The 16,338-nt window shown below is 43.7% G+C and overlaps 1 pseudogene; it reads right to left on the reverse strand.

Annotated features, from left to right (window-relative positions):
* Positions 1-2,754: 2,754 nt before the first annotated feature.
* On the reverse strand, positions 2,755-5,426 carry LOC141040753 (uncharacterized; annotated as a pseudogene).
* Between the last annotated feature and the right edge of the window lie 10,912 nt (positions 5,427-16,338).

Here is a 16,338-nt window from a genome sequence, read left to right on the forward strand (position 1 = left end):
AATTAGAGATGGCACATGCAAATTTGCTTAGAACGGCAAAAGAATACCGCATATAGGTAGGTATAGTGGACTCATGTGGCAAAATTGGTTTAAAGGATTTTGGATGCACAAGTAGAGATCATACTTAGTGCAAATGAAGGCTAGCAAAAGATTGAGAAGCGACCAACCAAGAAACGGATAATCCCATAAGCAAGCATTAAGCATAAATAACACCGAATAATGCACCACAAGTAGGATATAATTTCATCGCATGACTATTGACTTTCGTTCTTGCATAGGGAATCACAAACCTTAACACAAATATTCTTACTAAAGCATAATTACTCATCAACATAACTCACATATCACATCATCATATCTCAAAACTATTACTACGAATCAAGTTTATTTTGTCCAATGATCTTCATGAAAGTTTTTACTATATCCTTCTTTGATATCTATCACTTTGGTACTAATTTTCATGTGTTGCTTTTCATAAGCTCAAACAAATATAAGTTAAGATCATGAGCATAATTTTTTGTTTCTCTCAAAATAATTTAAGTGAAGCAAGAGAGAATTTCTTCAAAATTTTACTAACTCTCAAATAAATCTCAGTGAAGCAAGAGAGCATTTCTTCAAAAATAATAATCACACCGTGCTCAAAAAGATATAAGTGAAGCACTAGAGCAAGTCCATAGCTCATAAAAATTTAAGTGAAGCATAGAGAGCAATTCTAACAAGTCATGACATAATTTTGGCTCTCCCAAATAGGTGTGTTCAGCAAGGGATCAAGACTTAAAACACAAAATAAAACAAGCAAAGACTCATATCATACAAGACGCTCCAAGCAAAGCACATATCATGTGACGAATAAAAATATAGCTTCGAGTAAAATACCGATGGTCATTAGAAGAAAGAGGGGATGCCACTTGGGGGCATCCCCAAGCTTAGTTGGTTCCTCATTTTTGGATAATAGCTTTGGATGCCGGGGCATCCCCAAGCTTAGGCTCTTCTATCCTTTATTCCTTCATCCATCGTAAGATAACCCAAAACTTGAAAACTTCAATCACACAAAACTCAACAAAACCTTCGTGAGATCCGTTAGTATAAGAAAGCAAACCACTACTATAAGTACTGTACCAAACCAATTCATATTTTGTTTTTGCATTATATCTACTGTATTCCAACTTTTCTATGGCAAAAACTCATCAAAGAAAACCATAGAGCCATCGAAATAAGCAGACAACGCAAAGAAAACAGAATCTGATAAAACAGAACAGTCTGTAGCAATCTGACTATTTTGAATACTTCTATAACCCCAAAAATTCTGAAAAACTAGGAAGACCTAGGTAATTTGTATATTAATCTTCTGCAAAAATAATTGATATTTTATCACGTTCTGGTGATTTTTAACAATTATTTTTGTGAGCGCAAAAGTTTTTGTTTTTCAGCAAGATCAAACAACTATCACCCAAGAAGATCCTATCGGTTCTACTTGGCACAAACACTAATTAAAACACAAAAAACAAAATCATAACAGTAGCATAATTGTGCTAACACTCAAGAACAAAAAGCAAAAAGCAAAAATAAAATTTATTCATTGGGTTGCCTCCCAACAAGCGCTATAGTTTTATGCCCTTAGCTAGGCATAAAGCAAGGATCTGAGTTTTGTCATCCTTGTCCAACTCTTCAATCAAACACTTAGAATCCTTCAAAGATTTAGCATAAAGATCTTCAATAATAATGCTCCTACGAATAAATTTAAAGATTTCATTCTTGCAAAAAGGATCCCTTATCACTTCAACAAAATCCGGGTGAATACTAATCATCTTAAGATCTTCTTTATTATTATTACTAGAAGTTGCACCCTTGTTCTTAGTAACTTGAGTAACTTTTTCCATTCTTTACGGGAGTTTTTCAATAGTTCTAGCAGAAGCAAAAGCCGTGCTTAGATTACTAAAGATTTCTTCTAGTTTATCAATCCGAGACGGGCTTTCTTCTATTCTTTCACGGATTACGGTACCCTTTTCCTTTAACAACTTAGGATGTGTTTGGTAGCCTGCATCATCCTGTCATGGTGTTCCCCCCTGAGCCATGTTAAGTACAGACATGCTGAGTACATACATCTGCAGTTGTTTGGTAGCCTGTATGTGTACAGACATGCTGAGTTAAGACTCTGTTTGGTAGCATGTATCTGTCGGGACATGCTGGGCTCAGACTTTGTTTGGTAGGCTGTATCTAAGATGGTGAGGATACCATAGTTACGAATACGTGATAAAATAATTGTGTGCACAATTCAAAGGAGTTTTCAGTGGCATACATCATTCGCAAACATTTCGACAATATGTAAATATGGAGAAAAAAATACCACTTAAAATATTTAACCATATATATTTGTCAGCAATTATTAATTTATTTTTAATAATAAATACATAATATTGTTCAGACAAAAAAAAATCTGTGAATCAACATGACATCTTCTCGCAAACAAAAAGAATAAACATGTGACAATTGGTAGGTGTATTTTATATTGAGGCAAAATTGCATAGCATGCGTGCATGATTTTTTGTGAGACGGATACAGAAACACTTGAATAAATCTTGTGGCATGGAACGACAACAGACATGTTGAACCATTTAAGCACCATTTAAACAATATATTAAGAAAAGTAGCTTGGTTGAACCAATAAATCTTTAGATCCATATTACATATAGTCTCATTCCAAATTCAACTTATTAAGGGGATAGTTCCCAAAATGCACCAACAAACATCAACTCAAACAAGATCAGGATTCTTCTCCAAGATACGCTTGAACGATGCTTTGCGGACTTCCTCATCCATCTTCACGAAATTAAGGCCTTTTCCCTTATGTTCAGTCAGATAATCTAAAACAGCCAACCGCTCAGCAAGATCATACTCAACAAGGTCCATTAAAGCCTTGTACAACTCAGGGTGTGTTTCAGTATGACATGTGTTGTTGGTAGCACTTGCAATCTCACGCACAGCATCAGACATGTTGTTAACCTGGATTGAGTCTTCTTCAGTCATAACAAATGTCCTCTTCCTCTTCTTAGTTGTACTAGGAGAAGGATCATTAGTTTCACTAGCACCAACAAATACGAAGTCAGACCCAACAGGACCATTCACAAATTCCTCGCCACTTGTTCCTTGCCCCTCCACAACAATGGGTTTTCCTTTGCCCTCCACATCAACAGGTTTTCCCAATGGCACACCAGAGCCCATTGAAAACCTCCCAGTGGCGAGCTTATCAGCGAAGCAAAGTTCCATATAATTGTAGTGCTCAAGCGGTGTGTTCAGTAATTCAGCATCCGTTGGATGGTCCTACAGAATTAAACAACATTTCAACATTTAACCAACATAAGTAACTAATTTCAGCACAAATAGTAACTTGTTTCAGCACCATTTTATCAATGAAGTAATCCATTTGAGCATTTAAAAAAAGATATGCAATCATACCTGAGTGTGGCCTAAATAGTGTTGCTCTTCTAGGACTATCATTTTCATGTCATCATCCCAAAGTGCACCACTTAAGCCACGGAGATGAACAATTCTTTGCCACCTAGTGCGCCACTTGCCAAGATGATTGTGCACCTGGGTGTTACTCACATCATAACAAACAAAAGCGGTCAAAGCCTTTGCAACTTTCATTTTATCGGCCTCCTTGAATCCTTTGTCAGTCCTAACACCTTTTGCTGCTACCTCCGAAAGACCTTTCAACATGATAGCAGACATAGGCGGGGTCCAATTCATGACCTTTGGGGCCTTCTTGGCTTTAGCACCAAGATCCCGAATCTCTTGCACGTCATTATCCATCTACAACATATATTCTAGGAATTAGTAACATATTCAAAATTCTAGGTTTGGATTTTTTTAACATTTTGTTATAACATTCCAACTCTACAATATAACATTCTAGCCATTAAAAAACAAATTTCAGTACATCAATATAACATTCACAGATTGTTTCACAATGCACCACTCAATTCAAATAGAGGAATTACAACACGAGTCACAACTCAATTATGAGGATTACAAGGTCAAGTTTCAACATGATACATCAAATGTGTGCTGCCCCCCTATTCGCCCACATTTGATTTGCTAACTGGTCTCTCTTATGAGCCTAAGAATTATTGTCATGGACTATATCATTGTGATCTTCGTCGGTGGGTTCCGCGTCCCAAGTTTCTCCGGAGGGAAATATTCATCCTCACCAAATTGAAGTACCCAGTTGTGGAGAATTGCACAAGCAATGACTACTTTTACTTGGGTCTTGAAAGGATGAAATGGCTTATTGTAAACAAACTTCCACCGATTTTTGTACGCGCAAAAAGCCCTTTCGACTGATGTCCTCAAAGAAGAGTGTCTTAAGTTGAACAACTCTTTCTCATTTTGAGGATGATTCCCTCGCCCATACTCCTTCAAGTGGTACCTTGTGGCACGGTATGGTGGAAGAAAACCCGGTCTCACAGCATACCCCGCATCAACGAGGTAGAATTTCCCTATGAAACAACAACTATTAGCTACGGGAGAAAAATATTAATATATTTAGCTACGAGTCTAGTTTATTACCTGTAGGAACTTTCAACCCATCATCCCTCTCCAATGCATTTGCAAGTATAAGGGCATCATGGGCTGAACCCTCCCATCCCGCAAGTACATAGGTAAACTTTAGATCAAAGTCTACCACGGCCATGACATTTTGGGTAGTCCCTTCTTTTCTACCCCTAAAGGCAGCCGAGATCCTTCGTGGGACTCTAGCAAGCACATGAGTTCCATCAATTGCTCCAACAGAATCCTAATTAATGAAGACAATTTTTAGTTATTCATAAGTCTCATTAATTGTTTGACCATATTTGGAAACAAGATAATTTACCTTGAAATATGGATTGAAGCGGGTGCTTTGTTGTATTTTAGGGTGGCATCGATTGGAGGGAGGGCGAATCATCTCATCTCGCAACTCTCCAACAGCATAAAGCACCGCCTTAAAATACCTACTAATTACTTCAGTGGATCTTCTAAAGATCGGTTGTAGTGTCCTAAACCTTTGGTTGTGCCCGACCACTAGAAGAAACATGGCTACTTGTTCCTCAATAGAAGTATGGATGCTATCCACCAACAATTCTCTCTCTCTAAACAAAGTACACAAACGAAAAAAGGGAGCTTTTCTCATTCTTAGCTGATTTGAGCAATTTATGTCGCTAGAGTGATAAATGTATCTCAAGTTGGACTCCCTAGCTATGGCACGTTTAGCCATAGTACCCACAATTTTCCCCGGGGTTTGTTCCCTAGCTCTTCTTAACACAAATGTCATATAAGCACACAATGCAACTACTAGACTGGCTCATCTCACAATTAGTTGGCATCGTTTTCTAGCCAAGTCATCCATCTAAACAAATAGAAATACATGAGTGTTCCATGTTTGAAGAAAATAAATGGTAGATAAAGAAAAAATTGTGATATCTTGCAAATTATACCAACTAACAAATAAGCATGATTCACAGAAAAAAAAACTAGCAAATAAGCAAATCAACACAATGATGAATGGGAAAAATGATCTGTATTTAGTAAAAAAAATCAGTGCTATATAAACTAGCACTATCTCTCTCAAATGATACAACCTGGGCATCTAGCAGTCAAGTCGTACTAGGAAAAGACATGTAGCAAAACATCTTGGACATCTACTGTATTTAAAAGATCAATCTGTTATTAGTAAAAGAGTACGCCGATGCAACCTGGACATCTAGCAGTCATGGCGTACTAGGAAAAGACATCTAGCAAATCAACTTCATCTATGGTATATGTAAAAGATCATTCTTTTCATATGAAAAGATCAGTGCAGATGCAACCTGCACATCTAGCACCAAACGTAGACATTTTTTTAATCTACTTTCTCTTTGAAGACCCATCTATATCTATTTCTCATTACGTGCTAGCTGATTATAAGTAGGAGGGTGGTAGATTGAGGGAGGAGTAGGAACGGGAGGGAGGACAGTGGAACGAGGAACAACAGGAAGGAGGGAATACCTTGCTGGGCGGTGGCGATGGCGAGTTGGAGCAGCGGCGGTGCGCGGCGACCAGAAGGAGACGAGGCGGAGAGGAGAGAACGTGATCGCTCGGGAGTCGGGAGAGTTGGGGTAACCCTAGCGTTCGTGGGTCCAGATGGGAACCGGTGGGTTGGGCTCAGATTTTTTCGTGGGTTCGACCCATGCACGCTGACCAGCGAACCTCCTTTCACAGGTTCTCTCCTGAGCGTGGCTACGGGGGTATTCGGGGTGAGCAGAGCATAGCTGAGGAGATCCCGTGCAGGCTACCAAACAGCAAAAAGTGGGTCGAGTAGGGAACATACAGGCTTATGCAGGCTACCAAACACATCCTTAAAAATTTCTCCCGCTCTTGACCCAATCTTAGTGGCAAAATTATGCATCTTTTTATCTATAATTTTCATATGATCTTCGGTGAGCATTTTCTTTTCGATAGCATCTAGTCTTTCCATAACATGCTCAAGAGTCAAAGTTGTTTCGTTAATCATGAGAGGTGATGAGCCCACTAAATTTCCCATAGCATTAAAAGCATCAACAGAAGGACACATCAAGAAATTTCCACCGGTAATCGTATCAAGGACGAATCTATACCAAGTAGTGATGCCAACATAAAAACAACAAAGAAGAACAACGGTAGATTGCTTACAGATATTATGAGCATTGCAAATCCTATACCAAGCATCCTTTAAACTTTCTCCTCCCTATTGTTTAAAGTTGAGAACCTCATTCTCGGGAGTGCAAGCAATAGAGGAAGAACTATCCATGATAATAACGGCAAACAAGATTGCACACAAAAACAGATCTGGCAAGAAAACGGCGAACAAAAAAGAGAGGTGAATAAAACGGCAAATTTTCATGAAGTGGGGGAGAGGAAAACGAGAGGCAAATGACAAATAATGTAAATTGCGACGAGATGAGATTTGTGATTAGGAACCCGGTATATGTTGAAGATCCTCCCCGGCAACAGCACCATAAATTCCTTTTGATGTCGCTTAAAGCTACGTCGGTATTTCCCCAAAAAGGAAGGGATGATGCAACACAGCGGCGGTAGGTATTTTCCTCAGATATGAAACCAAGGTTATCGAACCAGTAGGAGAACCAAGCAACACAACGTAAACAGCCCCTGCACACAGATAACAAATCCTCGCAACCCGACGTGTTAAAGGGGTTGTCAATCCCTCCCGGGGTACGGCGCCTCAAGATAGGCAAACGGACGTGAGATAAATTGTAGTAGATTGATAGATCAAACGCAAAACAAAATAAATAGAAATAAAACGCAGAAAGGTATTTTTGGTTTAATAGATCTGAAAATAAATGCAAGGGAAAAATAGGTCGCAAAGGCAAATATATGAGAAAAAGACCCGGGGGCCGTAGGTTTCACTAGTGGCTTCTCTCGAGAAGAATACCAAACGGTGGGTGAACAAATTATTGTTGGGCAATTGATAGAACTTCAAATACTCATGACGATATCCAGGCAATGATCATTATATAGGCATCACGTCCAAGATTAGTAGACCGACTCCTGCCTGCATCTACTACTATTACTCCACACATCGACCGCTATCCAGCATGCATCTAGTGTGTTAAGTTCATGGAAAAATGGAGTAATGCAATAAGAATGATGGCATGATGTAGACAAGATCTATCTATGTAGAGATAGACCCATCGTTTTATCCTTACTAGCAACGATACATACGTGTCGTTTCCCTTTCTGTCACTGGGATCAAGCAACGTAAGATCGAACCCACTACAAATCATCTCTTCCCATTGCAAGATAAATAGATCAAGTTGGCCAAACAAAACCCAAATATTGGAGAAAAAATACGAGGCTATAAGAGATCATGCAGAAAAGAGATCAAAGAAACTCAAATACTTTCATGGACATAAAAAGATAGATCTGGTCATAAACTCAAAGTTCATCGATCCCAAAAAACACACCGCAAAAGAGTTACATCATATGGATCTCCAAGAGACCATTGTATTGAGAATTCAGAGAGAGAGATGAAGCCATCTAGCTACTAACTATGGACCCGAAGGTCTACAAAGAACTACTCACGCATCATCGGAGAGGCACTAATGGAGGTGGTGAACCCCATTCGAGATGGTGTCTAGATTGGATCTGGTGGTTCTGGACTCTACGGCGGCTGGATGAATATTCCGTCGACTCCCCTAGGGTTTTGGGAATATTGGGGTATTTATAGAGCAAAGAGGCGGTCCAGGGGGCACCCGAGGTGGGCACAACCCACCAAGGCGCGCCTGGGCCTCCTGGCGTGCCCTGGTGGGTTGTGCCCTCCTCGAGACACCCCCCAGGCACAAAAAAAATCTCTGTGGAGTTTCGTTGCATTTAGACTCCGTTTGATATTGATTTCCTGCGATGTAAAAAACATGCAGAAAACAGCAACTGGCACTTGGCACTATGTCAATTGGTTAGTACCAAAAAATGATATAAAATGACTATAAAATGATTATAAAACATCCAAGATTGATAATATAACAGCATGGAGCAATCAAAAATTATAGATACATTGGAAACGTATCACCTGACGCGTTGGCGGACTTGAAGGAGCAGGACTCTGCTGAGGCGGTGGCTGATGACTTGGAGGAGTGGGAGTCTGCTGACGCGGTGGCAGACTTCAAGGAGGAGTCGGCTGACGCGGTGTCGGTGGCCTTGGAAATATGATGCAATCCTTTCTTCATAGGATGATACGATGTATGGCCTCTCCCAGTGTGTGCTCGTCGTCACCTCCAGGAATGTCAAGCTCTAGCCTCACTACTAGAAAAAAGGTTGTTAGTGGCGCACCAGTTTTTGCTATTAATGGCGCACTATAGGTGCGCCACTATTAACACGCCACTGGTAACAAATAGTAATGGCGCACCTCTGGTGCGCCATTAGTATCCCAGATAATACTGGCGCACCACATAGTGCGCCATTACTAGGCCTAGAAGTGCGCCATTACTATCTGACTTAGTAATGGCGCACCACATAGAAGTGCGCCATTACTAACAATTTTTTTTCAAATTTTTTTTCAGAATTTTTTTTCAAATATGTTTTCCAATTTTTTTCAGAATTTTTTTCGTTTTTTTCTTAATCTCGGGTCACTATGGCTTAATCTTGGGTTAATATGCTTAATCTCAAGTCAAAACGCACTCCGTGGTCAAACTTCCCGGAAGGTCACCCATCCTCACACTACTCCAGCCCAAGCATGCTTAACTTCAGAGTTCTATCCAACACCAGCACCAGCTCACTTAACAGGCACTTGTTGGTATATCTATCATATCAATCCTATTAAACCTTGTTGATGTATGGACTTTGTTCATGTTCATGAGTGTGATGAAATTTTGACAAAATATTTCGAACTTCCTGGTCATATTACGTATCATATTTTGAACATTTTTTCCAAAAAAAAATCGAAACCAATTTTTTCTTCTGTTACTAGTGGCGCACCTAGCAAATGGTGTGCCATTACTAAGTTCGATTTTTTCCATTCCCCCCCTCTAGATCTTAAAAGCCCCGTATCTTTTATTCTGTTAGGTTTTTGGGGATCCTAAATATCTTCAACGGGGTTCCCCTGGTTGAATTCGGATGTAACTTTTTGAGTAGATGATTTTTCATATAAAAAACTTTTTAATCCGAATTCGTATGTAAAAGTTATGCCCATTTTACTAAATTCCAGAAAGATTTTGCAAATAAAGTCGAAATTCATATTTGTAAATTTTCCCAACAACTAGACCACATATAACATGGGAAACTTATTTTCTTTTATTTTTTTGACATTTCCATCATTTTCTTTTATTTTTTTTAAATGAAAAGGCTGTCCACGGGAGGGGGGTGCATTTGGTGAAATTTTTCAAACTTCCCGGTAGTGCGCCATTACTATGTGTATGACTTGGTCAAACCTTGGTCAAAGTTAGTAATGGCGCACTTTCTATAGGTGCGCCATTACTAAGTTTGACATAGTAATGGCGCACCTATGCAAAGTGCGTCATTACTAAGTTTGACCAAGGTTTGACCTAGTCATACACATAGTAATGTCCCACTTTGTGAAGGTGCGCCATTACTATGTCAACTTAGTAACGACGCACCTATACAAAGTGCGCCATTACTATGTGTATGACTGGGTCAAACCTTGGTCAAACTTAGTAATGGCGTACTTTTCGCTAGGTGCGCCATTAGTAATACTAGTCGCTAACCCGTGCATTCGCACGGGCTAGTTTATTGAATAATACTCCCTCCGTTCCAATTTAAGAACCGTGGCTTTAATTCAATTTTGAACTAAAGGCATGACACTTATTTTGTGACGGAGGAAGTATATATTAAATTTTCTTTTTTTTTGTAGATTTTGGATCTAGTTTATGTCCAACACACGGGAAACACCTTGTAATTTTAAGTTTTGGTATTGATATATTAAAAAGCATTTATATTTATGTTGTATATTATTATTTTTATTTTGTGTATATTTGCGATGCCTCACTAATTTTAATTTACTTTCATTATGATTTCATATTGTTTTATGTTATCTAACATATAGAATGATTCTATGCTTATGCACTTTATGAATCTTTATAATTAGTACTATATTCTGAAGTATGTCAATTTCTTCCTAGCTGATTTAGCTTAGAATATAAAGCTTGTAGTACCTTGTTTCCCTGACAATAGGTTAGTGAGCACTTCTATGTACAGGTTTACATAGTTGTTTTATACATGAAATACAGTCAATGGCAAGAGAATTCCTACCAGGAAATCTATTTGGTGAAATAAAGTGAGTATCGCAAGATCATGGAATGCTTATAAACTGTAGCTGCGTCATCTAGTTAAGTTTCCTTTGGCTGGGAAATAAACCATTGTGATAGTATAAATTAATAAAGTAAAGTGAGAAAGGAAAAAATATGCCAATGATAAATAGAATAAAGATTAGCACTTAGTTAGAAAAAAAGCTGTAAGAAGGTATATGTGTGATATTCTATAACATTACACAATCTTTCAAATATACGTATAGGTCAAGTATGATCAAGAAGTTGTCTTTGGATGAACCACACATATTTCTTATGAATGCAAGAGATTTACAGGATACAATTTATTTTACCCAAATGTATAATATCATATACTACTGGTTTAATTGACGGTAGATTTTCATGATAAACCCCCTGGAGGGAGCTAGGTGACCTGAAATTATCATGCCACAATTTAAATGGCACCAAGGCCTGATGCCCACACATAGTACGTGAGTAACTTCCAACAATTCCATCGAAGGCCTGATTATTCATCACAATAATTACATGTCACCACTGACAACCCCTTCCTCTCGTGTATTCCTCTTTGGGATTTCCTATGCCAACTCAGTTCAGCTCTTGAAAAGGATAGAGGATACGCCAAAGGATCATAGTACCCGTAATATGATTGAATGTGCTCTTTTTCGTTTTTGTTCCCATGAAGTATTACATTCCTGTCACAAATATCTATTATTTCATTACCTTCAATCCACGCTGCAGCTACCTCTGAATTGATTAGGCGTTGATCAGAAATATAATGCACAAAATTAGAATGCAAGTGGTAATAATATATAAACACATTATTAAGCAGTATAATATATCAAATAACATAAATATTTAAACATATTTTATTTCTTTTTTAAAACCCACATGGATGTATTATTAATTAAGAAATAGTATATATATTACATACTACTTCCTCCGTCTGGAAATAAAAATACCTTACAGTACACTTTATATGGATGAATTATTCTTTACTAAACCGCCACAATTACCTTGCAGGTAAAAATGTAGGAGATGCATCATTTAGTTAAAAAGCAGACACGTACCAATATAACCTGACACTGACATTACCAGATATCAAAATACACTCGCCGAAGAAAACAAAAGTCAGGGTTCATATATATATTCTAAGTTGCACTTAATGCAAATCAACTTGGCATACTATTTAGAAGGGAGTGAAAGACGTGCTTTAGGAACCCATAGTTGATGTTCAAGTAAAATATCAAGTTATATAATTTAATCCAAGTCTTAGGTACCTGGTCTTCTGTGCATAGCTTCTGCATTTATATATCTTTGAGTCTAGGATATATCAGCATGCAAGAGATAGACACCTGGTCTTCTAAATGCCAAATGAGGAATTCTCCTTCAGATCTGTTAGATTTTGTAAGCAGATAAATTTTGGAAGACAAATACCAAATGGATGATCCATGAGATTGTGCAAGTAAATATGCTACACCATTACACCTTATGACAATACACTTGTATTAAATAATCAACAGCAAGAACTCACGATGACCAAAAATGGTAAAAATATACAGCTATTGCAGTAAACATAGATGTAACACCTGATTAATTATCTTGGCTCATGTAGAACCTATGCACAGAAGCCAACTCTTGTAGATCAATTGCCGAGAGAGGAAAAAAATACAGTACTACTATATTCGAGGAGAATCTGTTAGAATTCATTCATCACAACTACAAAACATAATAGGATAGTGGAGAGAGAGAAAATGCGACGGAGTAGAAACAAGGGGACTCCGAGGAGCGAGGACGGAGCGAGGATGGGCGATAGCGTGGGCGACGCGCCGACTGCGGTGTGGCAGCCAGCCGTGGCAGGGAAGACGGGCTGGCCCGGGGTCCGGCGCAACGCGAGCGTGCTACAGGTGAGCGGCGGGGAGGGCCACGCCGGCTCACCGGCAGTGGGGGTCGCAGGTCGCCACAATCGCTTCTGGGCGCTGGCGGCGGAGGACTCGGAAGAGGAGGACGAAGGCGGGGAGCTGGATCCGGAGCGAGGCCTGTGCGCGGCGCCGGCAGGGCCGTCGATCGGCGACTTCGTGGCCTTGGCTGCGAAGCAGGGCGGGGTTGCTTCGCGCTCGGGGCGCAGGAGTCGCTTCGCGCCGGGCGGCCGTGGCTCCAGATCCATAGCTTCTCGCATCTGGCAGCCGCCGCGGGAGCTCGACTCGGGCTCAGGTGCTGGCGGTTCGTCGGGGGCGGCGACGTGCATTCGAGCCAAGGCGGCGGCGAGCCTGACGGTGTCGCAGACGGAGCTGTCCAGGGAGGACTGGCCGCGCCTGCCGGCGTCCCCCGTGGCGGCGGCGGTGGAGGCGGCGGGGGCGCCGTGCGGTCCGGAGCCGATGAGCTTGGCACCAGGCCCTAGGGTTGGGCCGGGTGGGCCGTTGGTGGGGGCCCCTTCGGGGTCGGCGACGTGCGTGGGGTTGACAGCGGCTTCTGGGCCTGGGCCGAGTGGACTAGGACTGGAGACGGCCTCGGAACCGCGGCCTCAGGCTTCCCAACGGCCCAACGCGCCGCGGCCCGACTCTGGCCCGATCACTGGATATAAATGGGTGAGACGGGGCTGCCTGGATCCCCGTTTAGGTTTTCCAGCCACCACTCGCGAGGTGCGGCGCTTTGCCCACTCCGCTCGCTCGATCCAGATCTGCCCCCCTCCTCCCCCCTTCTCCAGTCCTTCGCGGCGGTGGTGATGGGAGATCGGCGTGCGGACAAGCGGCCGATGGAGGTCTCAGATCCGGAGGCGGAGCAGCGTAGGGAGCGGGAACTTCGTGACAAGGCGAAGCGTGTGATGCGCGAGCGCTCGGGTGGACGCGAGGCCAGAGAAGAGCGAGGCGGATCCCGCGACCAGGGCGGGCGCGAGGGGGATTGGGGTCCTCCTCCCCCGTGGTGGATCCAGCAGCAGGAGCGCAAGAAGAAAAAGAAGGTTCAGCAGCGGCGTCGAGAGCTTGAGAGGAAGCCCGAGCCGTTCCCCAGCGGTGGTGGGGGCCACGGGGACCCAAAGGCCATGAAGCCGAGGGCAGTTTCACTGGCGGTGGCACTGCCCTATGCTCCCAAGGGTACGGCGGAGGAACCCATCCCAGTGGAAGTGGCGGCGGACGTGGAGTGCTTCAAGTGCGGGCGCCCCGGCCACTTCCAGTCCCAGTGCAAGTTCTTGCCCCTTTGTGTGCTCTGCAAGGAAGAAGGGCATGCGTCCGCACACTGTCCAACAAGGGGCCGGCAACTCCACCTCCAAATCATGGGCAGCGCCATTTCTGGGGAAGGTTTTTTCTGCCTGGAGTTCGAGGACGTGGACGAGACCGAAGCACCCATAGATGCTCGCATCAAGAACGCGGCCATCTTATCTGCGGAGCCGGGGAAACTGAACCTAAGGATTCTCAAGCAAGAATTGAAGCACATGGTGACAGGCGACTGGGACTGGCAGGTATCTCAAGTGGGTGATGATGACTTCGTGGTGGTCTTTCCTTCTGCAGATCTGTTACACATGGCGAAGTCTAGTGGTAAGTTGTTTCTATCCATCAATGACATCACTGCGCGGGTGCGCGACATGTTACACGAGGAGGTCCAACCCATGGTGATGCCGGAGACTTGGGTGCGTCTCCATGGCATCCCAAAGAAACATAGGCGTGAAGATCGCATCAGGGAAGGGTTCCGGATGCTGGGCAGGCCAATTGTGGTCGATGAACTTTCTCTGATCAGGTTGGGGCCTGTTCGGATGAAGCTTGCGTGCAAAGCCCCGGAGAAGCTCAATGGAATTGTCGAGGTGTGGTTCAACCATGAGGGATACCAAATCAAGGTGGAGCGCGAGACCCTGCCCAAAAGGGGTGGTGAGCGGGCCGTGTTGGGAGCGGGCCCTGCCAACCCTCCTGACAAGGACGTGAATCCGGGCGCTCGGACGCTGGGCACCGAAAAGCACGGCAGGGCCGAACCAGGCAAGGAGTCGCAAGGGTGCGAGGGCGGCCCTCGTGGTGCGGAGAACCAGGATTCCAAGATGACAGACAGGGGAGAGGACCAAGACGACAGCATTCAGGACACATCCATCGACACGGAAACTTGAGACAAGCTGGGTGCGCTGTCGGCCGAGATTGGTGCCATGGGGGTGGCGACCCAGGACACCGCGGTCAGTGGGCCCCTGCTAGCCAGGTCGCTGGAACTTTCCTTCAACGAGTACGGGTCCAACCTTGGCCCATCCCAGGTGGCGACGATTATGACTGGCGCGGGCGGGGTCTCCTCTGCTGTCCCTCCCTCTCTTCCAACCTCTTCCTCACCAGTGACTGTGGGGGCGGACTATGGTGGCGTGGTGAGCGAGCCAGCTGACAATACGCCTGCTCCGCGCCGGGGTTCCAACAGTGGGGGCAGGCAACCGAAGAAGACGGCGGGGAGGGAACCGGCGAACAAGCAGGCGTTGGTGGTGGCGGAGGCGGAGAGCTCTGACCTTGGTGGTGAGTTGGGCGCAGCGCTGGGGACGACGAGGACTATCAACAAGGCCAGGCGCACCAAGGCGATCCCGGTGGTGCAGCGCGCCCCGAGCGTTCGGGCCAAGGCCAAGCTCGGCGACCTCTCCTCCTTGGAGAGCGCCAAACTCCGCATCGCTGACAAGAACATGGACGCCGCAGGTAACCCCTTGCCCTCTTTTCGCATTCTTAATGCCTTCTCGGATGAGCAGCTGGTGAGCATTCTAGATGACTGCGGGGTGGAGACTTGTGGGGCGCAGTCCGATATTGTATCTCTTGTGCGCGCTAGGGAAGAGGCGCAGGCTACGCTGGCGGCCGCTGCTGTGCGCTGTGCTAACAACAGCGAGTTAGCCATTGTGCCAGTAGAGGCTGTTGCTGAGAGAGTGCCCGACGAGGTGTCACTAGCTAGGGAAGCTGGTGTCCTTCCTTCTAATGGCCGAACGACGGCTAGGAAGAGAGTGGCGAAGGCGGTGACCTCTAGAGGTGTGCGCCTACGTAACAGGGTGATTTAGATGCGTTACATGTTCTGGAATATCCGTGGTTGTGGCCACGGTGGTCGACGCACGCAGCTAAGGGAATACATGGTCAAAGAACATATAGACGTGGTTGCGTTACAAGAGACGATTAAATCTGATTTTACCTTCAGGGATTTGCTTGCTTTTGATCCTCTTCAACGTTTTGAGTGGCAGTGGGTTCCCTCTGTCGGTCATTCTAGTGGCATTCTTTTGGGTTGTAATAAAGATGTATGTGATGTTCTGCATTGGGATGTTGGTGTGTTCCTTTTATCTGCTACTATTAAGCATCGTGTTTCTGGCCTGTCGTGGGTGGTCGTGTGTGTCTACGGGCCGGCTGACCATTCCAGATCGCCAGCGTTTCTGCTAGAACTTACCACCCTGGTCGGGGCCAAAAGGGATATCAACCTCCCTGTGGTGCTAGGGGGAGACTTTAACTTAATTCGCTCGGGGGCGGATAAGAATAATGCTCATATTGACTGGACAAGGGTGTCCTTATTCAATAATGCCATTGCGGCAGCAGCATTGCGGGAGGCCGCACGGACTGGT

Source organism: Aegilops tauschii, chromosome 2 (assembly GCF_002575655.3).
Source record: "Aegilops tauschii subsp. strangulata cultivar AL8/78 chromosome 2, Aet v6.0, whole genome shotgun sequence".
Classification (NCBI taxonomy): domain Eukaryota; kingdom Viridiplantae; phylum Streptophyta; class Magnoliopsida; order Poales; family Poaceae; genus Aegilops; species Aegilops tauschii.